The following is a 26090-nucleotide window of genomic DNA, read 5'->3' on the forward strand; positions in this document are numbered from 1 at the left end:
CCAAATCACAACAGGAAGGAAAGAAGGAAGGAAGGAAAGAAAGTGGGAGGGAGGGAGGCAGGGAAAGAAGGAAAGAAGAAAAAGAGGTAGAAAAGGAGTAGAAAAATTTGTTTGTGGGGTGGGATATTGCCAGAAGACATCTGGCATAGAGGAATAATATCCATGAAATAGAACCCAAACAAAGAAACTTATGGGAAATGAAGATTAGTTGGATAAGCCTGAATTTCAATCAGAGAGGAGGGATAACAGAGGGTCCTGGGATGGTGTTGAGTTTCAGATTCTGAATCAATTTTCAGGATGATGAAATTTCAGGTGATGAGTTTATTCTGAAGGAAGACATATTGTTCCTGGATTCAAATCTAAGTAGAGACACTAATGGAAAGTATTAATTTCCATCCAGTCCAACAACAAGGAATTGCTGGGCATATAATAAATATAGTCAGGTTTCTTAAGGGCAGTTTCCAGTATTTGTGCTTTGCTTTATTCACTATATTGTTCTGCCTTTCAGGTCTGGGAGCAATTGCCAGCTATACTTTAAGACTAAATAATGGTAATAATGGCACTTTAAGGTTTGCAAAGCACTTTGCAAATAATTATATCTGTTCTAGGGTGGAAAAAAGATTTTCTGCATTAAGCAGAAAGTCCCTAAGATAATTTGTTTCATTGTTGTGATATACTGCATGAAGAAAGCCTGTTAATTAGGTACTGTTCCAAGTTATTTAATGGACCAAACATTAATTATAATTTTGAATATTATTCCTTTCTTTTATGAAATTGGACATGAGCTTTGGGGCACATTTTTTAAAAAGTCAAACAAATAAAGAAAAGACATCGAATCAGCTACAATAATCCAACTGGAATATTGTGTACTGTGCTAGTCACTTTCTTACTGGAACTGGGGAATGGGGTGGATAGAACCACAAATTAATGGTTAATAGTCTGAAACAACTTAGATGGTCAAGTTGAGAAGTAAAAATCATAGCAAGTAAAGAGACACCTGACAGTTACTTCTAAATTTAAGATGCATTACAAGGCTATTTTTACATAATCAGATCAAATGGTAAATAATTTGCTTAAAATTTCTCACAGAAAGATGTATTAGATTCTAGAATCTTTTTTGAAAAGTAGATGAATGAATGGCTTCTTAAGGTGTTTCAAAACAGATTAAGCAGACTCAGAAATCACAGAAGCATCCAAAGGTTAGAATGACTGACTTAACAGAGTGGGATATGTTAAGGTTTATGATTATATTAATTATTCCTTCCAGGAAGTAGATAGTGTTTGATGGAGATGAATATTAATCTATGAACAGTTTACTTTGATGAGGCAACATTCCTATGAAACATTCACAGGTGAATAAAATGGCTTCTATCTTATAAATTCTGAGAAGTGATCCCATTAAGGAAAATAAAATTTAGCAAAGGGCCAAACCACAAAAATTTCTAGAGAAACTGGTTTAAAAACAGCAACATTAACAATACCAGAGAAGCCTGAGAATATTGAAAAAGAAGGGAGTTAAGTGTGTATGTGAAGAGTCTCTTACTAGGGCAGGGTGACCTGGCTGTGTCCCAGAATGCCATTTTTAAAGGGTGCTGACAGCACAATTTGTAGCAATTTACAAACAGCAGGATTTAGTACCTACTTAGTAAGAATAATGATTTAAAATAGGAAGTTACCAAAGGGTAGGCTGGAATGCTCTCCTTCTTTTTCCCACAGTGTCCCAGACTCTTGGTTTCCTCCATGGAAGGAAGATATCCCATCCGTGCTACTTCACTAAGGGAGAACTCTGTACTGCTTGTCCCATATGCATTTGTGATTTTTGCACCAGGTACAAAAATTCCCAGTTATGGTTTTGTGTATGAGAAAGACATGGGAGGGTTGGGATCATTTTCATGTAAAAGTCAACGATCTTTCCAAAATTATGAGTCAAATCTTTACTCTTTTTGAAAGAACTGGGTGGAATGGTGGTGGCCACTCAAATCCATAGAGGAGATTGCCCATCTGAGCTGGTCAATATAGACAACAAAGTTTAGAAAGCTGTGGCAAGCTGCCTTGGATTAACCCCAGATGTGCATAACAGAGTACTGCTGTGCATGTCGCTCCTATCACTGCTCCTGCTTAATTATACTTATGTTTTTAATACTTCTTTCCCACTCATCTTTCTTTTGAATATGATCCCAAAAAACAAAGGAGAAAATCTAAGAAACATCTGACACTGAAAGAGCATGGCTAATAAGAAGACTGTTAAACAACTTTAAAAACCAGCAGGAATCATTGGATTTCCTAACACAAGATGAGACCAATGGACAATGGACTTCAATTACTGAATTCATCTTCCTGAACTACAGGGATTGTTCTTCCTGATATTTTTAGTTGTGTACCTGATAGCTCTCCTGGGAAACCTTCTCATACTAACAGCAATCAGAATCAATCCTGTTCTTCACACCCCTATGTACTATTTCCTCAGCAACTTGTCCTTCCTGGACATCTGCTACACCTCCACCACTGTCCCCATCATGCTGGTGAATTTCTTCATAGAGAAGAAGACCATTTCCTATGAAGGCTGCCTGTCCCAGCTCTTCTTCCTTGTTACCTGTGCTGGTACTGAGGGTATCCTATTGGCCACTATGGCTTATGACAGGTTTGTAGCCATTTGCTAGCCATTATACTTCCCAGTCCTTATGAGTAGGAGGGTATGCGCATACCTAGCAGCTGGGTCCTGGTTGTATGGTTTGGGGAACTCTCTTGATACACACAGGGCTCACAGTAACTCTCTCTGTGTGCAATTCCAATGAGATAAGTCATTTTCTCTGGACATCCCCCTACTCCTGAAGCTCTCCTGCTCAGACACTTCAGTGAATGAGGTCACCCTCTATGTGGCCAGTGTCACCATTGGTCTGAGCCCCTGCCTCTTCACTGCTGTCTCCTATATTTTCATTATCTCTGCCATCTTGAAGATCCAGTCAGCTCAAGGATGGGGAAAGCCTTCTCCACCTGTGCCTCTCACCTCACTGTGGTGGTCATCTTCTTTGGAACTGCCATCTTCAACTATGACTGGCCCAGCTCAGGCTACTCCCTGGATGTGGACATACTGGTCTCTGTGCTCTTCTGTATTGTTACTCCCATGCTAAACCCCATCATCTACAGTCTGAGAAACAAGGAAGTCAAGGGGGCTATAAGGAAATTTCCTTATTGGCTGGAGAATGTCAGTCAGCAAGATCTTAATAGGTAATTCTTATGTTGTATAGAACAAAATGACCAACATAGAATGGCCATTCATTTCGCTTTGACAGACTAACTTGTATCAGTTTAGTGTGAGAGCACAATATAGACCAAATGAGGGACTGTTAAGTCATCTGAGAGTTCTGATTACATATATGTTGCTATATAGATATATAATGTAACTTCAAGAACATCTCACGTTTCAATGAGAGTAGTGATGTTCCTATTTGTACATAAGCATGGATACATATATAATGTGTCACTTTTGCTACCTAATAAAATGTTTAAGTAATGGACATTTATCTGCATGCACATATATGAATATTTCCATTGTATGGCTTTTGCTTGCTTTCTTCCTGAACTTTTTAAGGGACTTCTCTATGTCAGCTCCCCACCTCACAAAATTATAGGTCAGAGGTAAGTCATCATTTTTGACTCAGATTAAATATAAATAGCAGTCATTTCTGCTTTGGCCCGAAACCCTGAGCATCTTCCCCTCCCAAATTCATTTATTTAGATTTTTTTTTTTTGGTGGGAGGGACTAGGTGAAGGAGGAGAATTTTTACCTCAATTGCTACCTAGCCTTAATCACTGAAAGTGTGCTGCCTTGGTCAAACTGTGACCTGTTGAAAACCTTAGCTCAAAAAAAGACCATGGTCTCCCATTCATCCAGGGCCACCTCCTGTTGTCCTGATCTCTATCTGGCCACTAGACCCAGCTGGCTCTGGAGGGGAAAATGAGGCAGGTGACCTTGCACAGCCCTCCCTCACTTAAATCCAGTTCACTTCATCACCTCCCTGATGTCATGGTCTTCTTTGAGAAAAAAGAACAAACAATAACCTCTGTGAGAAGAAAGGGCATACCCTTTATGTTTGCTATGGATAATTAAAAAACCCTTTTTTATTCAGTCAATTTGGGGTATTCTTGGCAAAGATATTGGAGTACTTTGCCATTTTCTTCTCTAGCTCACTTTACAGATAAGGAAACTGAGTCAAACTGACTTGCCCAGGTAAGTATTTGAGGTCCAATTTGAACTCAGTAAGATGATTCTTCCTGACTAAGGTGTAGCCCTGTATAATACAGGCATAGTACAGCTATGTAGCTGTTCAATAAATTTATAAGTTTGACTGAAAGTAAAACCAATCCCCTTTCAATGCCCTCAATCAATTGTAATGACTAAGATAGACATTTGTCTCCTAACCACTAGAGAATCCAAAGTAGAAAAACAATGAATCAAAGAGAGCCTTCTAAAGATAGGCCATCTGAGGTATTGGGGAATTGTCACATAAATTCTTTCCCAGGAACAGCCTCTGCTTTGTATGGACATAGGGCCACACAGGCTCAGAGAAAGTTTGCACCCAAGAGAATAAAATAGAAATAAAGGGAGGAAGGGGGTGCAAAGATATGCCTTATCTTAATTAAGAATTGGCTGTTGTGAGCATGGATCCTTATTGTGCCACTTAATTAGAGAGATCCAAGGACATGTAGAAATGCATGTTATTGAAGCAGATAAAGTGCTGAACTTGTAGTCAGAAAGAGCTGAATTTGAACTGAATTTGAATTCAACACTAAGTGTGTGAGCTGGGACAAGTCACTTCACTTGCTTCATTCTCTATTTTCTCACCTGTAAAATGGAGATAATATTATCTATTTCATAAGGATGTTATGACGATCAAATATAATATAAAGCATTTTATATACTTTAAAGCACTGTATAAATGCTAGCTAATGGTCTTCTTATTATTATCTCTACTGCTGTACTGGAAGGAAATGCATTGTGGGTTGAGTTTTATTTTTTAATAAAAAATGTCACCTGTGCCCACTTAGCTTCGGCTTTCCTATTTATTTAGTAGAATGAGGCATTCTGAATCCAATAGAAGTAGCCACTGGTGCTTATTATCCTCATTGCTGCCAGCAAGTGTGATCTATCAAGATGATTAGGAGGAGAAAAAGTCATCCCTGAACATCCTGGTGTACAGGGCACCTCTATCCTATTCCACTTACTGTTGTGTTGTGAGCTACACATTTATTGAAACCAGCTGTGAAGAAGGATATGCAACTACAGTCTCTGCAGCCAGGATCATCAGAATCTATTTTCTTATGTGTGTGTGTATGTATGTGTGCCTCCTAATTATCATCACCCCAAACCAAAGAAGAAAATGATAAAATGTGGGCAGAGATTAAATTTTATTTATACTCTTTTTTTTGCATTATTTGCATAATCATCAGTTTTCAAAGATGATGATAATTACCTCTTCCAAATGGCCTGTCCCTCTTCCAAAACAGAATTCTCCAACAAAGAAATCCTCCATCACAACAAAGAAGTACAAGTAAGAAAAACAAATCAATACCTTGGTCTTCTCTGTCAAAATCTATTCCTTCCCACCCACAACTTCTCTGCAGAGAGGATTCACTATTGGGCCAGTGGAATCATGATTGAATTTACATTGCCTGTTTCACAATGGTTCTTTTTTTTACTCTGTATCAGTTCATACAGTTCTCACTTTTCCATGACTCTTTAATATTTTTCTATTTCTTACAAATGTATTTTGTTTTTCATTAAAGTAACACCTCTAGGTGATCTCTCACCTCTAAGTCCAGCCTTTTCCCCTGTCTTGCTCCCCTACTTAATAAACTCCAGTGGTTTCCAATTGATGTAATGGGACTTTCTGTCTCCCTGATCTTTGGTGGGGAGGTGAATATGGGTTAGAATCTCAACCTCTTCTGGCCTTTGGGAGGAGCCCCATCCTCCTGTTTATAGGGGGAAACTCCCAAATGGTAATCTCCACAACAATTCAATTGGAAATGTTGGAGGGGATGTGGGAAAACAGGGACACTGATACATTGTTGGTGGAGTTGTGAATACATCCAGCCATTTTGGAGAACAATTTGGAACTATGCTCAAAAAGTTCTCAAACTGTGCATACCCTTTGACCCAGCAGTGTTGCTACTGGGCTTATATCCCAAAGAGATTTTAAAGAAGGGAAAGGGACCTGTATGTGCAAAAATGTTTGTGGCAGCCTTCTTGTAGTGGCCAGAAACTGGAAACTGAGTGGATGCCCATCTGTTGGAGAATGGCTGAATAAATTGTGGTATATGAATGTTATGGAATATTATTGTTCTGTAAGAAATGATCAGCAGGATGATTTCAGAAAGGCCTGGAGACTTACATGAACTGATGCTGAGTGAAATTAGTACGACCAGGAGATCGTTGTATACTTCAACAACAATATTACATGATGATCAATTCTGATGGAGGAGGCCATTTTCAACAATGAGATGAACCAAATCAGTTCCAATAGAGCAGTAATGAACTGAACCAGCTACACCCAGAGAAAGAACTCTGGGAGATGATTAGGAACCACTACATAGAATTCCTAATCCCTCTAATTTTGTCCATCTGCATTTTGGATTTCCTTCACAGGCTAATTGAACACTATTTCAAAGTCCGATTCGTTTTGTACAACAAAACAAGTGTTTGGACATGTATACATATATTGTATTTAACTTATACTTTAATATATTTAACATGTATTGGTCAACCTGCCATCTGGGGGGGGGAAGGAGGGGAAAAATTAGAACAAAAGGTTTGTCAATTGTCAATGTTGTAAAATTACCCATGCATATATCTGGTAAATAAAAACTATTAAAATGTTAAAAAAAATTCAATTGGAGATCTTGGTGTGGGGCATAATCACCACCCTCAAATTGCTCCCCAGCTCCAGGCCACAAAAACCCAATATAACCAAAGCCTGTACCCCCATCTCTGCTAAAGATTCTAACAGGATTTTGCCCACTGATGAATGTAATGTTCTCTTTGGTTTTCTGGTGGTCTCTTGGGCAGCCTTCATTTCAGTTCAGTAATCACCACAAGAATAGCCAGGTGTTAAAATCCAAATCCTTTATTATCTCCTTGCTGCCTGATGCTGGTCAGCTTTCTGGAAAGCCTTTCAGTCTTGCCTTGGTTTCAGTGGAGAAATGCAGGAGGAGAGCCTGCCATCAGGAGCCCGACTGAAGATGGAAATGAAATTCTCTCTCCTTCTCTCTGAGAGCTTAAGCTCCTGCCTTCAGTTCTCTTGTCTTCTCTGCCTCTGAATCTGACTGCATTTGTCCGAGCTTATGTGCTCTTATCATAAGTGTGAATCTTGTGGAATTATATTAAGTACTAAGTACATGTACTGAAGTAGAGAACTATGAAGCACCATGCTAAACTAGATAAGCATTGTCTTTATCAATTCCACTGACTTAACAACTTGTAAGAATCTTTGTTCCAAGTTCAGAGTTCTGGCCCATAACAGATGAAAAAAATGTCTTCTCAGTATAATAAACCCAATTTTGCACAAACCTGGCCTTTAGAGATTGTGAATTCTTTCGCAAAATCTGTGACACCTACCAGGGGATCTCTTGCCCTCATTTCTCACACCTCAATATTTAGTGGCCCAGATGGGGATCTAACCGGCAACCTTGGCGTGCCTCCAGGATCAAATGCAAAATCCTCTATTTGGTACACAAAGTCTTTCATAATGTACCTCTCACCTCCTCCAGTCTTCTCACACCTCAGGAATATGGATATCCTTCTCTACCTCTATCCTCCATGGAGTCCTCCCTGATCTCCTCAGCTGCTAATGCATTCCCCACCTATGTATATATTTTACATATTTCTATACATGTACATGCCATGTTCTTAAAGGAATTTAAATTACTTGAGAAAGGGGGTGGTTTTATTTTCATCTACTTATTTCTAGTGCCTAGCACATAAAAAAATACTTAATAAGTACTTACTGATTGATTGATTGATTCCTCCTTCAGTAATTGAGGAAATGAAGAGAGAGGAATGATGTTACTAAAATTTTTTTTAAAATGGAGGGAAAGAAAAAAGTAAGCTGTGAGTTTCACTGAGGTTATTTGATTTAAGTGAAGGGAGTGGGATTTGGGAGGGAAGTTGGTGATGGGGGAAATAAAAAAAAATTTGGAGTAATTATGTGGAAAACAAGTTTTGAATGCAGTGAATTTTTCTGACAAATCAGATTTAAGATCTGAATCAGCCAATTTCCCCCAGGTCCAAATTTTCCTTCTTTAAAACCAAATAAAAGATTTCATATTTGTTCCTAATTTAAAATTGTCCTACTTTCAAAAGCCTTTGGACTTATTTATAAAATAAAACTTATCAGTTTTTCTCTAATTATAATCCACAAAATGTCCTGAACTGGAATATCTCTAGCCATTTTTATCAAAAGCCTAACTAGTTTCCAATGCACCCCTAGGATCCTCTTTCCTGATTGGTCTCAGAAGGACTCTTCCCATAAGTGATTGGGGTAAGTTATCAGACTAAGAGAAAGAAGAAATCTTTGGTGACTTCACTTAATGGAACTGATAAGGTATTAGGGGTTGAACCTCCCAAAAATTGGGATTTAGGGCTAATGTCACTAGATGTCTCAAAAGAATTTGTAGGCTTAGACCATCCCCAAATCAAGAGGCAAAGATTTTATTTTGCTATTGGCAGTAGACTAAACTCCAAAAGGGAGTTTAGTGATTAACCCTGGAGAAAGGTGAGAGCTAAATTCCACTTGTCATTAACAATTGTGAAGACCTAAAGAACTTGCCAATGTAACTTAGTAAGGAGAGTAAGTTCCTAAAAGGAGTTATTGAAGAAGTTCTTTTATAAGACAAAAATAACCTCAGGGATTGATATATGTAGCTTGGCTTCTGATTGGATGCAGTGACAGTGGGATCATAATTTTTTCAAAGCAAGGGATTCAATGAGGGCAGAGTGCAACAAAGGCCCACTTAAGGACAAAAAAGGGCCCACTTAAGAACAAAATAATCCTGTCAATATCTCTGTTTGCTTCAGAGAATAGTTGGCTTCTCATCTATATATTCAGACCTTCTCCTGGTAATGTCTTTCTCAATGGGCTACATAACTACCAAGGGCCTGGGACCTTTTTGCTGGGGTCTTATTTGTCTCATCAGAAACATTTATCTTTGATCTCCTGGAAAGAAAAAAAAATATTTAAAGAGAATGATTTACGTGGAATAAATAGTTTTAGTACTATAATTCTCCAGAGGTATGCTGAAAGTTGTCATTTAATCTGTTTCCTTCAGTTCCTTCAACAATAACATGGAAATAACAGCATCCACTTTTCCATGACTGTTGTGAAGACAAAAAGAGATAATGTTTGCAAAAATGTTTAATTTAGTGACTTGCAAATAGGTCCTTTATTAATTTATTTTTCTTGTAGGCATCAAGTTCTCTTGTATTCAGAGAAGCTAGTCTTAGTTTTGTCTGAGGCAACATCCATTTATTGATTGATTAGGTAAGAAATGAAGCAGAGAATGGCCTTTTTTACCTAATCAAAAAAAATGAATCTGAAGAAGATCCCCATGGTTTCTGGCCAAGAAAGAAACATTCTGAACCATCAGAGCCCAAACTATGACCCAAAAAGGCTTAGTATGGAACCTATTGTTAGCCAATCAATGAAAGCCATAGTAATCTGGGTTTAAAGCATGACACTTAAAAAAGAAATTTAGCTCCCAAACTCCAAGACCTTGGGTATTTCTCAGGCTTAGAAAGGTCAAGGTCTCCCACTACATCCAGGGCCATCTCCAATCTTTCTGACCCAAAATACCACTGGACCCAAATAGCTCTGGAGGAGAAAGTGAAGCTGATGACTTTGCACAGTTCTGACTTTCTTAAAAGCTTGCAAGTCCTGACATCACCTTCTCAAAATTATGATCTCCTTAGAGAATGAAGGACAAACAATAGCTAGCCAGTGTCTTTAGGCTGAAATATATATATATATATATATTTTTTTTTTGAACCATATTACTCAGTCACTGAAGTCTATGTCCTTATGAGAGATGTCTCTCCCCTCCCAGGAATTTCCCATGCTTTAAACTGAAAAATCCCTATTAAATTCTCAGTTGGGAATATGCTGCTCTCAACCTCATTTCAAAAGAACTCTGTTGCAGAAACTCCATAAAGTCTGATCCCTTACTCTGTTTTGGAGGACCCAACATGCTTTATGTCTGTTACACAAATGAATATAAGCAAACACAAAAGCTAAGCCTGAGGCTAGACCATGATCTACCTTCTCACTAACCACATTTTCAGGCTTTCATATGGATATGTCCCTGAAAAGCCTTCTCAGGCTTAGAACCCACTCTATTTATCTTTAACATACATAATAAACATTACTGGACCTGGTGGTCACCTCAGCCCACTCTCTTTTATCTAGATAAAAGACTTGTATGCTGATGGATTGATCCATTGTGGTGGGGAATATGGAATCCCTTTCTCACATCATGTTTTCTCAGAATCAATTAAGGATATTAGATTAGTATAAAGTGAATTTCAAGATTGTCATTTGCTCTCCAAATTCCTGTCCCTTCCATTTCACTCCTTCATTAAAATTGTTATTAAGCCTAAATCTATAGTTCTCTTGCTTCCTACACTTTTTTTGGCAGTCTCTTATCACCTCCTGCCCAGACTATTGCAGTAGTTTTCTGATTGGTCTCCTAACCTCAGGTCTCGTCCTACACCAGTCCATTGTCCACTCAGATGTCAAAATGATCTTCCTAAAGTACATCTCTGACCATGTCATCTCCTCATTCAATAAATTTGTGACTCCCAAAAAGCTTGTGTCACCTGTAGAATCAAATATAAAATCCATTGTTTGGCATTCCAAACCTGTCTCAGCCTGCCTCCCTCCTATTTTTCCAGTCCTTTTTTTGTTTTTCTTTTTATATTTCTTTTATTTTTTTGTTACATTTTTAGTTCTGAGCTGTCTTCTTTCCTCCTTGTCTCCCTCCCAATCTCAAACTAGAGAAGACCAATATGTGACATAGATGTATATATGCCATATTTTCACATATCAGTTCTTTCTCTGGAGCTTTATAGTGTATTCCTTCATAAATCCTTTAGAGTTGATTTGAATATTCATATAACTCAGAATAGCCTAGTCATTCACAATTACTGTTGGAACAATATTGCTGTCACTGTATTCAACATTTTCTTGCTTTGATTCATTCCATTCTTCATTATTTCATGTAAGTCTTTTTTTTTTCCTAAAATCAACCTGCTTATCATTTCTTACAGAATAGTAGTTTTACATCACAATCACAGACCACAATTTATTCAGCCATTCCCCAAATGATGAACATCTTTTCAATTTCTAGTTCTTTGCCACTACAGAGAGAATTGATAAAAATATTTTAGAACATATAGGTCCTTTTTTGTTTTCTCCAATCATTTTGGGAATAGATCCAATAGTGGTATTGCTGGTTTAAAGGCTATAGATGATTTAATAAATCTTTTAATAATGCACCATTTTATAGCTATTTGGACATATTTCTAGATTATTCTCCAAAATTGTTGGATCAGTTTACAATTCCACCAACAATGTATTAGTATGCCATTGTTTCTACATCCCCTCCAATATTTTACATTTTCTCCTTTTATCATTTTAGCCAGTCTAATGGGTGTGAGATAGTAAAAGTGCTTTAATGTGCATTTCTCTAATTCATAGTGATTTAGATAATTTTTTCAGGTGGCTATAGATGGTTTTGATTTCTTCTTCTAAAACGGCCTATTCATATTATTTCACCATTTATCGTCAGGGCAATGATTCATATTCTTTTAAATTTGACTCAGTTATCTACATATTTGAGATACAAGGCCTTTATCTGAGAAACTTTTTGTAAAATCCAGCTTCCCCATTTTTTGCTTTCCTTTTAAAATTGGTTACATTGGTTTTATTTGTATAAGAATTTTTAAATTTAATGTAATCCAAAACCATCAAAAATTCATCTTATACATCATACTTTTCTCTTTTTCTTGTTCATTCATAAATTTTTTTCTATCTATAAATCTGATAGGTAATATATTCCAGAGTTTTCTAATTTACTTAGGATATCTTCCTTTATGTTTCCATTTTGTATGCATTTATGTATGTTTAGGTATTCCTTTTGACCTTATTTTGTTAAATAGTATAAGATATTGGTCTATAACTAGTTTCTGCCATACTACTTTCTAGTTTTTCCAACAATTTTTACCAAATAATAAAGTCTTATCCCCAAAGCTTAAATCTTCACATTTATCAAACACAAAGTTATAATCACTTCCTACTGCATATTGTATATTCACTCTATTCTCCTGGTTTACTGTTCTATTTTTTTCTTGCTAAATGATTTTTTATTATAGCTTTTTATTGACAAGATATATGCATGGGTAATTTTAGAACATTGAAATGCCTTTTGTTCCATTTTTTTCTTTTCCTCCCCCCACACCCCTCCCCCAGATGGCAGGTTGATCAATACATGTTACATTTGTTAAAGTATAAATTAAATACAATATATGTATACATGTCCAAACAGTTATTTTTCTATACAAAAAGAATCGGACTTTGGAATAGTGTACAATTAGCCTGTGAAGGAAATAAAAAATGCTGTTGGACAAAAATAAACTTTTCTATTTTTTAGCCAGTACCAGATAAATTTTGATATCACCTTATAATATAATTTAAAATCTAGTCCTGCTGAACCTCCAGATCCCTGAGCCATGACTCTTGAAGAGAACCAAAATGACATCATTATGTTAGGTCAAATTACAGTGTGTCCAACTGTGACTGAACAGACCAATACTAGCTCAGAATGTTTTGCTACAGTTTGGAATACTCCCTATGAACATTTGGGGTAACAATTTTGTGCATCTTGTGTTTCTTCTGAGCTAGATCAGTTCTGCTTTGTTCATAGAACACAGTATCTTCCCTGATTAGGTCATACCATGCTGGACAGTCCTGTGCCAGTGTCTCCCACGTCATGCAATCAAATCTTAAGTACAGCCATTGTGCTGACCTCATGGTTGTATCCCTGTGAAACTTGGACAGGATACCAGCCATGCTGGGAAACTGAATCACTTCCATTTGAACTGTCTTAGGAAGTTGGTGAAGAGCATGTTGCAGGACAAGATACCAGACCCTGAGGTCCTTTCTTGTACTAAATTGCCAAGTATTCAAACTCTTTTGCAGAGAGCACAACTCCATTGGGCTGGCCACATTGTTCCAATGCTGAATGTATACTTATCAAAAAGATTATTTTATGGAGAACTCACACAAGGCAAGCACTCACAGGGTGATCAGAAAAAAGTGATACAAGGATAAAAAATTATGTACATACATATGAGTTCTATGCATATACATAGATGAATATGCATAAATTTCAGTATAGGGCTATGTATATATATATATATATATATATATATATATATATATATATATATATATACATAGCCCTATACTGAAATATATATAGATATACCTATATCTAAATATAGATGCATAGTTATATATACATATATATATATATACACATGCATGTATAGACATATATGTATGGATAGCTGTATATCCATATGTATGTATATATATATGTGTATATATGTATATATATATATATATATATATATATATTTTTTTTTTTTTTTTTTCCATGTGGGTAGTATACTGGACTTCAAGTCAAATTTGGGCCTCACTTACTTACTTGTGTGAACCTGAGCAAATTTCTTACTGAATCAAATGCAGTTTACTTGTTCACCTCAAACATACAATTTGGTGTAAACTGTAATTTCTGTTTTCTGTTTCTCTTTGTATTCATCTTGTTTAATCACATTCATTTCAGTCAATGACTACCTGGAGCAGCTGAAAGCTGCACTGATTAGCTGATATCTTACCTTATGGGTATCAAAAGTCATATTGAAATGGAAGGCTGACTGCCATTACACCCCCAAGAAGTCTTGGTGTACTGTTGGTCTTCCTGAAAACTGGCAGACACAATAACGCACTCCGTCCCCAACACACCTGTATTGTGCTCTATGGTCTACCAAATGGAAGGTCTATCAGCTAAGATGGACTTTTTTGTTTCACGTCCATCCTTGTGTTCTGCTTCTCTTTATTGGGATGAGTCTGCCTAAAACCTGAAGGACATATGCCCAATCTGACTAATTGTGCTCAGACAATAAGGCTACATTCCAGGAAACCCAAAACTCTTAGAAGTGATGGGGCTACTTGGAGTACAACCCAAAGAGATAATATGGGAATAGCTTGCACTTTTGTGGCTGCCTCAAAGTCAATGTTATCACATTAATCCACAGGCTTCTAAAAAGTCATTCTAGGTGGAAGAATAGTGAGTTATTGAACCCACAAGGTGTCTATACACCTGATGGAGCAATAGGTGGGGTTAATTCCTCATAACTATGAGACAATCTGGCTTATGTGGAAACTTTGTGTGCAACAAGTTGTAACTGACCAACACTCAGTGTTATTCCCCATGAAGGGCTACCTGACTTGAGACCTGATTCTGCTCTTTACCCATATCTGCTATGACTTTAACTGGGCTCAGAATTTTCTTTCAATTAATTTGTTGAGCTTGTTTATGCCTTTAGTCACCACAAGAGGAACTGATAATTCTTTACTTCTCTTCCTTTTGTTACTTTCTTTTCCTTTTTTTCCTGTTTTTTGCATGTTTCTTCTTCCTATCTTCTTTCCTTCCATCTTTCCTGTATCTTTTTGTTATGCAATATTTATATGGTTATCTGTATATCTTTTAATTCTCTGGCTTCATCAACATTTTTCTTAGACTGTAATATCTGCCAAGTTTGAGGATGATCCTTGTAATTCCCATTATATAGGTCTTGCAACAGGGACAAGCATAAATAGTCATTCACTTAATAATTTGCTAATAACTAATGTTGAACCTGTCAGATTAGCTAGAATGAGAATGTTGGAGAGGATGTGGGAAAACAGGGATACTGATACATTGTTGGTGGAATTGTGAATACATCCAGCCATTCTGGAGAGCAATTTGGAACTATGCTCAAAAAGTTATCAAACTGGGCATACCCTTTGACCCAGCAGTGCTACTACTGGGCTTATATCCCAAAGAGATTTTAAAGAAGGGAAAGGGACCTGTATGTGCAAGAATGTTTGTGGCAGCCCTCTTTGTGGTGGCCAGAAACTGGAAACTACATGGATGCCCATCTGTTGGAGAATGGCTGAATAAATTGTGGTATATGAATGTTATGGAATATTATTGTTCTGTAAGAAATGATCAGCAGGATGATTTCAGAAAGGCTGGAGAGACTGACATGAACTGATGCTGAGTGAAATGAGCAGGACCAGGAGATCATTATATACTTCAACAACAATACTGTATGATGATCAATTCTAATGAACGTGACTCTCTTCAACAATGAGATGAACCAAATCAGTTCCAGTAGAGCAGTAATGAACTGAACCAGCTACACCCAGCGAAAGAACTCTGGGAGATGACTATGAACCACTACATAGAACTCCCAATACCCCTAATTTTGTCAGCCTGCACTTTGGATTTCCTTCACAGGCTAATTGTACACTATTTCAAAGTCCGATTCTTTTTGTACAGCAAAACAACTGTTTGGACATGTATAAATATATTGTATTTAATTTATACTGTAACATATTTAACATGTATTGGTCAACCTGCCATCTGGAGGGGAAGGGGGAAGGAGGGGGAAAATTAGAACAAAAGGTTTGGCAATTGTCAATGTTGTAAAATTACTCATGCATATATCTGGTAAATAAAAACTATTAAAATTAAAAAAAATAACTAATGTTGAAGGACCCTTCAGTCTAGACCGTGTAACCGATCTATAAAGGGCAAGGCCTTTGTTCAAGGACCTTGTCTCATTCTATATTTTGTATGGTTGCTAATTCTTGACTAGAAGGGATTAGTTAAAATGCCAAGGAAAGACATTATACCACTACAGCAATTGCTACCTAATGTTTTGCTTAGATAGAGTAAGAAATCATTTATAATATTCAACTATAACACTTCATTTGTCTACACCAAACATACCTTTTTATTAAATGTTGATTTATATCTTCTGTTCCTCTTTTTAGTCACATTGTGTATTACTACTTTCTCCCTTCTTCCCATCTACACACATGTTTAGCCTCCCCTTTATCCTTACTTGCTCAGTGGGAGAATGTCACAATGGGGCATGAAGAAATTATGTTCTGGTTGTAATAACTTTATGATTTGATGTTGAGAGTACTGTATACTTGTGTTAGACCATGTTAGCAATGAAGCTAAAATTCAACTGAATGTGACAGCTTACAAGGTATTAGAAGAAGCTCCATCATCTTTACAAGGACCAAGGAGATTTACATATGTGTTCCACATGTGAATCATGACTGAAACCCTAACTCAGAAATGAATGCTTTTATTTGCTTCTATCAGAGGATTAGCAAGACAAGAGGAATTGATTACTGTATTCTAATAACAGTACTGACAACACAAAGCATGCACTTTGTGATCATCATGCACAGGTGATATCAGAGCTAGAAGAGACCTTTAGGATCATCTGGACCAGGAATTCCTAAACTTTTTCCACTTGCAACCTTTTTTCACTGGAGAAATGTCTACATGACCTTAGGTATATATATATATATATATATATATATATATATATATATATATATATATATATATACACACACAAAAAGGTATACAAATGAAACATTTACTGATAATAAATCATAATTTCACAACTCCCACATTCAATGACAAGATCCTATATGGAGGCATGAATCATAACTTAAGAAGCTGGGACCTAGACCAACTTTCTGGTTTTAAAGATGAGGAATCTTCATCCCAGAAAAAATAAGAGATTTGCCTAAGATCACTCAACAGAGCAGTGAGAGATTCAGAAAAGGAACAAAAGTAACCAGTTCAATGTTCTTTCTTTTATATCAGGATGAACATGGCACATAATTATTTGGAGTGGATGGGATTCGGGCAATAGTCTCAGTGATTAAGCATTCCTGGGTTTTCCTATTTAATGAATATGTATTTATACCCCTTCCCACACATATTCTACTTTCATTTATGATTTTTGAATTAGAATCAAAGAATCATATGGTTTCAGATATGGAAGGGAACTTGGAAATCAACTAGTTTGACCTGTATGTAAAGGATGAATTCCCTTTCCTTTTTTTTCTGGCTTTCATTTTTTACACTTCCACTGAGGGAGAATGCACTCTTCTGAGGCAGCTTATTCCACATTTGAAAAGCTCAGATTTTTTAGGAATATTTTTATTGCATCACTTGTCTAACCATATCATTCCAATGCAATATTTGAGAAGATTTAAAAATTAAGTGTAGTAACAATATCTAATGTTTATGGAGTGTTTGGGGTTTGAAAAGTTATTTACAACTCTGTGATATAAAAGGTATTATTATCCCCATTTGATAGATGAGGAGACTGAGCATAAAATATGTTAAATGACTTTCTCAGGTTCATAAAATAATAGTATCTGAAGTAGGATTAAAATTTAGGTTCTCCTCATAGGCTAATACTTTATGCCATCAACTGATCATATTGACATTGGAAATGAAGTCATCCATATTTTGTTTTATTACATAATTATAGCCTGTCAAGATGATGGGAAATCCAAATTCTGTCCTCTAACACAATAATTAATTCTTCAAGTTTCATGTCATCTCAATTTGATGGTTGAGGATCTGTCCTTGGTACTGCACTATTCAATAGTAAGTCAAGTCAACTCAATTCAAATAATATTTACTATCTGCTGCAGACCAAGAGCATAAGTGATGTTAAAATGAAAGTGAGACAGTCTCTGTTCTCAAAGGACCTTACATCTGTAACTTGGGTGGAGGAATGGATAGTATGCTAATCAATTCTGGTGGTGATGCAAAGCTTTTGGACTAAATATGATATATTGAAAAAAGCACCAGACTTGAAATCAAAAACTGGGTTCAAATTTGGGTTTTGCTTTAACTTTTGGCAACCCGTTTCTCTAGTCTCAATCAATCAAAGGAAGAGCATGGATTAAAGTTCTACAGCTTCAAATTTTGTACTTACTTATGGATAGCTAACAAATTGGAAGAGAGAATGTAAAAAGATCTCAGTAGGCTAGAATGATAGAGTGAGTACAAAAATAAAAATTTCTACATTCAAATTTTTAAAAACATTGCAATATGTATAGGAGATAACATGATAGAATGGGAAGAATACTGAGTTTGAAGCAGAAAACAGGAGTTCTAATCCTATCCGTGTCATTTACTTACCATGGGATTTTAGGCAAATCATTTAAACTCTGGTTTTCCATTTCCCCATTTTTAAAATAAGGAAATTGGATTATATAACCTGTAAGGTCCCCTATGATCCTATCTTAGGAAGAAAGAGTCATGACTAGACAATAATAAAATATCTAAGGGTTAGTGAACTGCAAGTGCAATATGTCAACAATGTGATATGGACAGGGGGAAGAAGCATTTATATAAATAGCACTACTATGTTCCAAGCATTGTACTAAGGTGCTTTACAAATATTTTCTCATTTGATCCTCATAACAATACTGGGAGATGGATGTTATTATCATCCCTATTCTATAGATAAGGAAACTGAGGCAAACAGAGGTTAAGTTGCCTAGGCTCGCAAAACTAGGATCTGAAACTACATTTGAGGTGAGATTTTTCTGACTCCAGACCCATAACTCTATCCATTATATTACCTATATACCTTGAAATGCCTCTAATATGGCAGTCAAAATGTTAATTTGATATGAGATTATGTTAAGAGAACACAATTTGCAGGATAGAATAAGTCATGATCCCACAATACTGTGTTTTGGCCAGTCCAGTTCTCTATGGGAATCACATTTTTTTGGAAAGAACACTTGAAAGAACTAATGTGAATCTAGAGGAAAGAAAAACAGACAGATGAAGGAATTGAAGACCATAATCTATGAGAACCAAGTGACAGAACCAAAGGTATTTAGCCTAAAGAAAATAATCTTCAGGCTGGAAATCATAGTTGTTTTCACATAGTTAAAAAGTTATTATGTGGAAAAAGTGTTATTCCTTTACTGGTTAACACTAGAGGAGAAGATGAAATGAAATGGGTAGAAATTGCAGAAATGGATTTAGGATTGTTTCAAGGCTATTCAAAAATGGCATTAACTGTCTCAGAAAGGATGGAGATTTCTATCACTGGACATATTCAAGAGGAGGCTAGCTGACCCCACATCAAAGGTGTTATAATAAAAGATTAATGTTTGAATATACATTGAGCTAAGGACTTCCTATTAGGAGCAGGATGAGTAGAAAGTAGTAATGAAAAGAGTTAATCAAACCTTCCTAAGCTCTGGAAGGCCTTATCTTAACTCCCATGTTCACTAGCAAACTAGGAACTCAAAGGACAACTAATGTAGACCAGGTGTTTTTGACTTTTTTATACCGTGAGCCCCTTTGACAGTCTAGTGAAGCCTATGGAACCCTTATAGAAGAATGTTTTGAATGTATAAAATGGAACATATAAGATTATAAAGGAAATTAATTATATTGAAATACAATAATCAAAATATTAAAACAGAAATGAGTTCATGAATCCCAGGTTAAGAACTCATGCTATGGATTCTGGGATTCATTGTTCCAATGTATAGTCTTATTGGCAAGTCAGGTCTCAAGACATGAGCACTTCAGACTCTGAGGATCCTCATCCCAGCGCCCATTCTCACTGGGAAGTTGAGTTCCCAGAACAAAGCTACTTTACCTTCCTTAGACTTATAGGGGTATCTCTTAAAAAGTTGGTATTTTTCTTTCTAATTGGACAAAATACAGCTTTTGGTGTGTTTTCTCCAAAATCAGTTGCCAGTGATTATCAATTATCCCAGCATTATATAACCAATTAATATTAATTAACTCTTTCAAAAGAACGTTTATGGAAAAGGCACAAAAAAGAACCAAAATACAAACCCAGCTCTCCAATGTAGGTGTATAATATCTATATAACCTAGGTCCCTAGGGTAAACTGGCTCAAATGTAAAGAAACTGATCTAAATATATATCCTTCCAATGTGATGTCACTAAAATGAGAGAAGTCAATTCACTGCTGGACTGGATTAAGCAAGTCACTACTCAGCACCTTGCTGGCACCTCACCTGGCTCAGCTGCTACATATTCTGTTATAGATTCTAGTTTCTAGATCATTGAGGACTTTTAGATCTTTCAAAGCTCAGAAGGTCCCATCTTTGATCTCCAATACTTCTTCACATAAGACCAGGGAAAAAACAAATACAAAAAAACAAACAAACAAACAAACCCAGAAACTCTGAGTTCCTGGCCACATGTTAACCTGGGTAGATAGGCTAGAATAGGTATTTGAAGCAGGGAGCCACAGCTACCACTGCTGCTACCTCTCTATCCACCCAGATGCTTACTGATTCTTTTAACACCAAGAAAGAGAGTGCGCAATTTATCGATGAGCACTCTCTGTATCATAAACAGTTATGACTCAGCATTCAGAAACAATCACAGAATACCTGCACATTTTCTGACAAAGAGAGGAGGGTACTTCCATTACACTTCCACCCCTTACTTCCAGTCTTAGGATCATGAAACCTCCTCATGTTGCATATATTCAGAGGATTGGATTCCCATTGACCAAACCTTGTTACAGAATCAATAAATCAACTCATAAGCGCTTGTTAAGTATATAGTATGTGCCTTTCATTGTGCTAAACACTGGGGATGCAAAGTCTAAAATGAGAAAATTCTTGATCTCAAGAAACTCAAATGATAATATATATTCTAACAAAACGTACACATATGAAAATAAATATATGCTGAATACAGGTAAATCAGTTAAGTGAATACATGAGAAATTTGGAGGCAAGGGTGAATTTGAGCTGAGCTTTGAGGGAAACAAGGGTTTACCTTGTAGGGGATCACCAAAAGAAGGCATGGAGAAAGGTGATGAAGCATAATGTGGGAGAACCACTGTAGGGCAGTATGGCTGAATTATAGGCTACATGGAGGAAAATAATATATAAGAAGATTAGAAGGGTAAGAAGAGACCAAGTTGTGAAGAGGTGTAAGTGCCAGGCAGGATTTTATATTTTATCCTAGGGATAAATAGGGAGTTAGTGGTATTTATTGAATAGGGATGAGTGACATGATAAGATCAGGGGTTTCAGAAAATTGGATTGGAGTATGGAGGAGGCACAAGATCAAAGAATGGCCCAGGAAAGAAGTGACAAGTAACTGAACTAGGATAGTCAGTTTTTGAGTAGATAGGAGAGATTTTGTGGAGGTAGAAATGGCCAGGTTTTTCAATTGATTAGTATGTGGGTTCAGGGAAAGTAAGAAGTGGATGACAGAATGTGTAGGCTTGGATGATTAGAAAAGTGGGGGTGACCTCAGTGATAATAGGGAAGTTTTGAAGGGGAGAAGATTTTGGGAGAATAGTAATGAGTTCTATTTGGGATATGCTGATTTTTGAGATACCTTTGAGATACATGTTTAAAAAGGAGATCATGATGAAAGACAGGAACACAGAAGAAATGCTAGAGGAGTATATATATACATACTTATATACACATAGAAAGTCATGTATGCACATATGTATCAGCAGATATACAACACTCACAATACACATATGATATGTATGTGCATACATGTAACATATATAGTATTGTACATATGTGTAATATATAAATAGACATAGATAATACATATATTGTGTGTATATATTGAATAATAGATGTGTTGCATTATATATACAATATGCATATGTATACAATATATGTGTTGAATATATATTATACAACATATTGTATACATACAATATATATGTAAGTATGCATACATACAATATGTTCATATGTATATGTACAATATATTTTATATATGTAATACAGTGTAGAAATATTGTATATGTGTGTATATATGCATATATGCAATATGTATGTGTTGTGTATATATTGTAGAATATATCATATTGTATATAAAATATATGTTATGTATATGTAGCATATGGTATATATTATATATATACTATATGTGTGTATATATTTACATAATATGTATGTATTATGTATATATATATACATGTTGTATTGTATTTATATATATATATATATATATATATATATATATATATATATATATATATATATATATATATATATATATATATATATATATATATATATATATATATATATATATATGCATATCAAATAAAGCTGCTCATCTTCCTAGAAACAGTAGCTGAATGCATTGGAAGTAATGAGGTCAACAAGTGAGAACATATAGAGAGAAAAGAGTAGAGGGCTTGGGGCAGAGTGAGTGGATAAGCACAACATGGATGATGATTCAGAAAAGGAGAGAAGAAAGTGATCAAATAAGGAGGGAAACTAGGAAAGAGTTGTACCACAAAAACCAGAGAGGGGAGAATATCCAGGAGGAAAACACATCCAGTAGTATCAAATGCTGCAGAGAGGTCAAGCAAGATGAAGACTGTGAAGAAATCGTGTTATTGGAAAAATAAGAGATCACAGATAACTTTAGAGAAAATCGTTTCAATTGAGTGATAAGGTCAGAAGCCAGATTGCAGACGTTTGAAAAGAGGGAGTGAGAGGAGAGAAAGGAAAAGCATTGAGAGTAGATACATTTTTCAAGGAGTTTGACTCTATTATTTATTGTTTAGTTGTTTTTCAGTCATGTTCCATTCTTCATGACCCCATTTGGGGTTTTCTTGGCAGAGATACTGGAGTGGTTTGCCATTTCCTTCTCCAGCACATTTTACATGTGAAGAAACTGAGGCAGACAAGATTAAGCCCAAGGTCACACAGCTAAATATGAACTCGGGAAGATGAGTCTTCTTGACTCCAGACCCAGAACTTTGTCCACTGTGCTACATATTATAATCCTGTCATTCAGTCTGTCAGATTACCACACACTAGAGAGATATTGCCAACTTGTGCTAACAATTGAGTCATAGTAACATAAACTAGTACTTCTATAATGTTTGAAGGTTTGCAAAGAACTTAAAAATACTGTCCCATAACAACACTGAGAAGTAGATGCTATCTTAATTTTATAGATGAGTAAACTGAGTCAGAAATACAATAAATGACAGAGCTAGTAAATGCCGGAGATAAAATTTGTCTTTTAAAATTTATTTTGTTTTTAGATTATACATGTACATTCATTTTTTTATACATTTCCATTATGAGTCATGTTGGGAAAAAAAAATCAGAACAAAAGGGGGAAACCACAACAAAAGAAAAAAAAGAAGAAAAAAGGTAAAAATGATATGCTTCAGTGCTCATTCAATTTTCATAATTCTCTCTTTGATGCATATGCCATTTTCCAATCCAACTCTATTGGAATTCCCTTGGATCACTGAATTACTGAGAAGAGCTAAGTCTATCACAGTTGGTCATCACACAATCTTGGTATTGCTATGTACAATATTTTCCTGGCTCTGCTCACTTCATTAAGGTAAAATTTATACTCAAATCTTCCTGGCCCCAAGGTCAGAGCTCTAGTTAGGGCACTGAGTAAGGACCATCAAAAAGGAGTAATCTTCCTGGTGGAAAAAAAGAATGTGTTCTACATTGAATAAACCATATTTGATGATGGGTTCAGTCCAAAGTTCCCCAGAGAACCAATGTAGATAGTGTGATAAGTTAGGAAATGGAGTATGCAGCTACAGTTCCAAAAAGTTAGGGGGAGTAAGCTCCAATGGAGGTTACCAATGAAAAATCTTGCACAGGGTTAGATGTTGGAGAAAGCATGACTTACTCTTGTGTGCCACTCTCAGTAAAGGCAACTTAAAAAATTAATAGTATTTTATTTTTCCAAATACATACACAAATAATTTTCAACATTTACCTTTGCAAAACCTTGTGTTCCAAATTTTCCTCCCTCCTTCTCCTTCTTCCCCCTCCTCTAGACAGCAAGCAATCTGATATAGGTTACACATGTGCAATTCTTCTAAACATATTTCCATATTTATCATGTTGTGCAAGAAAAATCAGATCAAAAAGAAAAAAACACAAGAAAGAAAAAATGAACAAACAAACAACAACAAGGTGAAAATATGATCCACTTTCAATCTCTATAGTTCTCTCTCTAGATACGAATGGCTCTTTCTATCATAAATCTATTAGAATTGCCTTGAATCACCACATTGTTGAGAAGAGCTAAATCCATCACAGTTGATCATCACATAATCTTCTTGTTACTGTGTACAATGCTCTCTTGATTCTGTTCATTTCACTCAACATCAGTTCATGTCCGTCTCTCCAGGCCTCTCTGAAATCATCCTCCTGATTGTTTCTTATAGAACAATGATATTCTATACATTCATATACCATAACTTATTCAGCCATTCCCCAATTGATGGGCATCCCCTCAATTTCCCATTCCTTAATACAACTTTTTGAAAGACCTTTAAGGGTTTTTTTTTAATGGTATGCCAACCTCCTACCTCCTCCTCCTGCCCTCAGGAATGTGTCATTTGCATTATCACCAGATTAAACATCTTATTTTTTTTGTTAACCAGGATGTTGGGAGACATTTAGTAAAATGTTTTGAGGGAATTTCAAGTTGTCTTTGTCAGAAAAAAATTACTGAGAACAGAGACTTTTTTTTCTTTCTTTGAATCCTCTAAATCTACCTCAGTGCTAACATATAGCAGATACTTGATAAATACTTGTTGGATTAATTCATTGATACTCAAAAGTTATTTTATCATGCCCCAGGTCTGATGAGTAGAACATGTTGAAAGCACTTAAGTATATGTTCTCTTTATATCTTCTCATGTTTCTTTAGTTTTACTATAAAATATAAAAAAAATCCTTTCATATGGCATTTATATCTCTTCATAACTTAGCCCCCTCTTGCCTTTCTAATTATCTTTTAAGTTGCTTCCCTCCAGGTAGCCCACACTTTGATTCTCCCACATTGTTTCATCATCTTTCTACATGCTTTTTGGTCTGGGGATCCCTTATGCCATTATTTCTTCAAAGCTCAACTCAAGTCTACTTACTCTATACTCTATAAAGCATTTGTTTTGATAAGAAAGGACCAGCTTCTGGAGAGCTTTAAGATTCAAAGAACTTAGCATACTTCTTGAACTGGGTATACTACAGATATCTTTCTCTTTGATAGAAAAAGGCAAAATAATTTTGTAATCTGTCTTCACTATATCTTCTATTATCTTATTGCTGTTTGTTTTTTCATTCTCTAAGAGGATTGACATCAGGAGGTGATACCATGACATGCAAATGAATTGGATTGAAGTGAGGGAGGGCTGTGCAAGGTCACCTGCTTCACTTTCCCCTCCAGAGCCATCTGGGTCCAATGTCCAGACATAGATCAGGAAGTCTCCTATCATCTATGCAAAATTATGACCCTTTCTCTTCTATAATCTCCCTCCTCCATAGCATAGCTAAAATGACCTTTTAAAATTATCTTTAGTATCAATAATTAAGTCTCCTTGTGTTTGGAGCTTCAGTGTCCTGGTCATTATTTTTATAGATCTGTGTAATCCTTTTATATTCTAGATTACCTGTATCCTAAAATTACTTTCATTTTTTGTTTGCTCTTTTAAGATCTCAGTTGGTCCATGAGTTCCCTGGGTAACCATGGAGATTTCTTTAAATGGTTCTGCCCCTTTTTAAACTCACCCAGGATCATTAATTTAGACCCAGACCAGATCTTTGAAGGATTCCTGTCAGTTAGTGTCATTATATAGATAAGGAAATAAATTGCAGATCAAGGTCACACAGTTTACATGTGACAGAGCTGGAATTTGAAGCAATGTAGCCCAACAAGTTACCACTATTCTATAACTGCTTCTCATCCCTTTACTACATAAAAGCCTTCCAACATTTGGATTGCTATCATGTCCCATCTACCATTTTCTCTTACAAATCACAGATGTTTGTAATAATCCTTTCATGAATAATTCCTTTCCGGATTCCTTACTATTCCCCAATATTCCTCTGAGCTCTTAGAAA

The 26090-nt window shown here is 35.9% G+C and overlaps 1 pseudogene; it reads left to right on the forward strand.

Moving 5' to 3' along the window:
* The first annotated feature begins 297 nt into the window (after positions 1–297).
* LOC141540938 (olfactory receptor 5V1-like) lies at positions 298–3324 on the forward strand (annotated as a pseudogene).
* Positions 3325–26090: the final 22766 nt, after the last annotated feature.

Source organism: Sminthopsis crassicaudata, chromosome 4 (assembly GCF_048593235.1).
Source record: "Sminthopsis crassicaudata isolate SCR6 chromosome 4, ASM4859323v1, whole genome shotgun sequence".
NCBI lineage: Eukaryota > Metazoa > Chordata > Mammalia > Dasyuromorphia > Dasyuridae > Sminthopsis > Sminthopsis crassicaudata.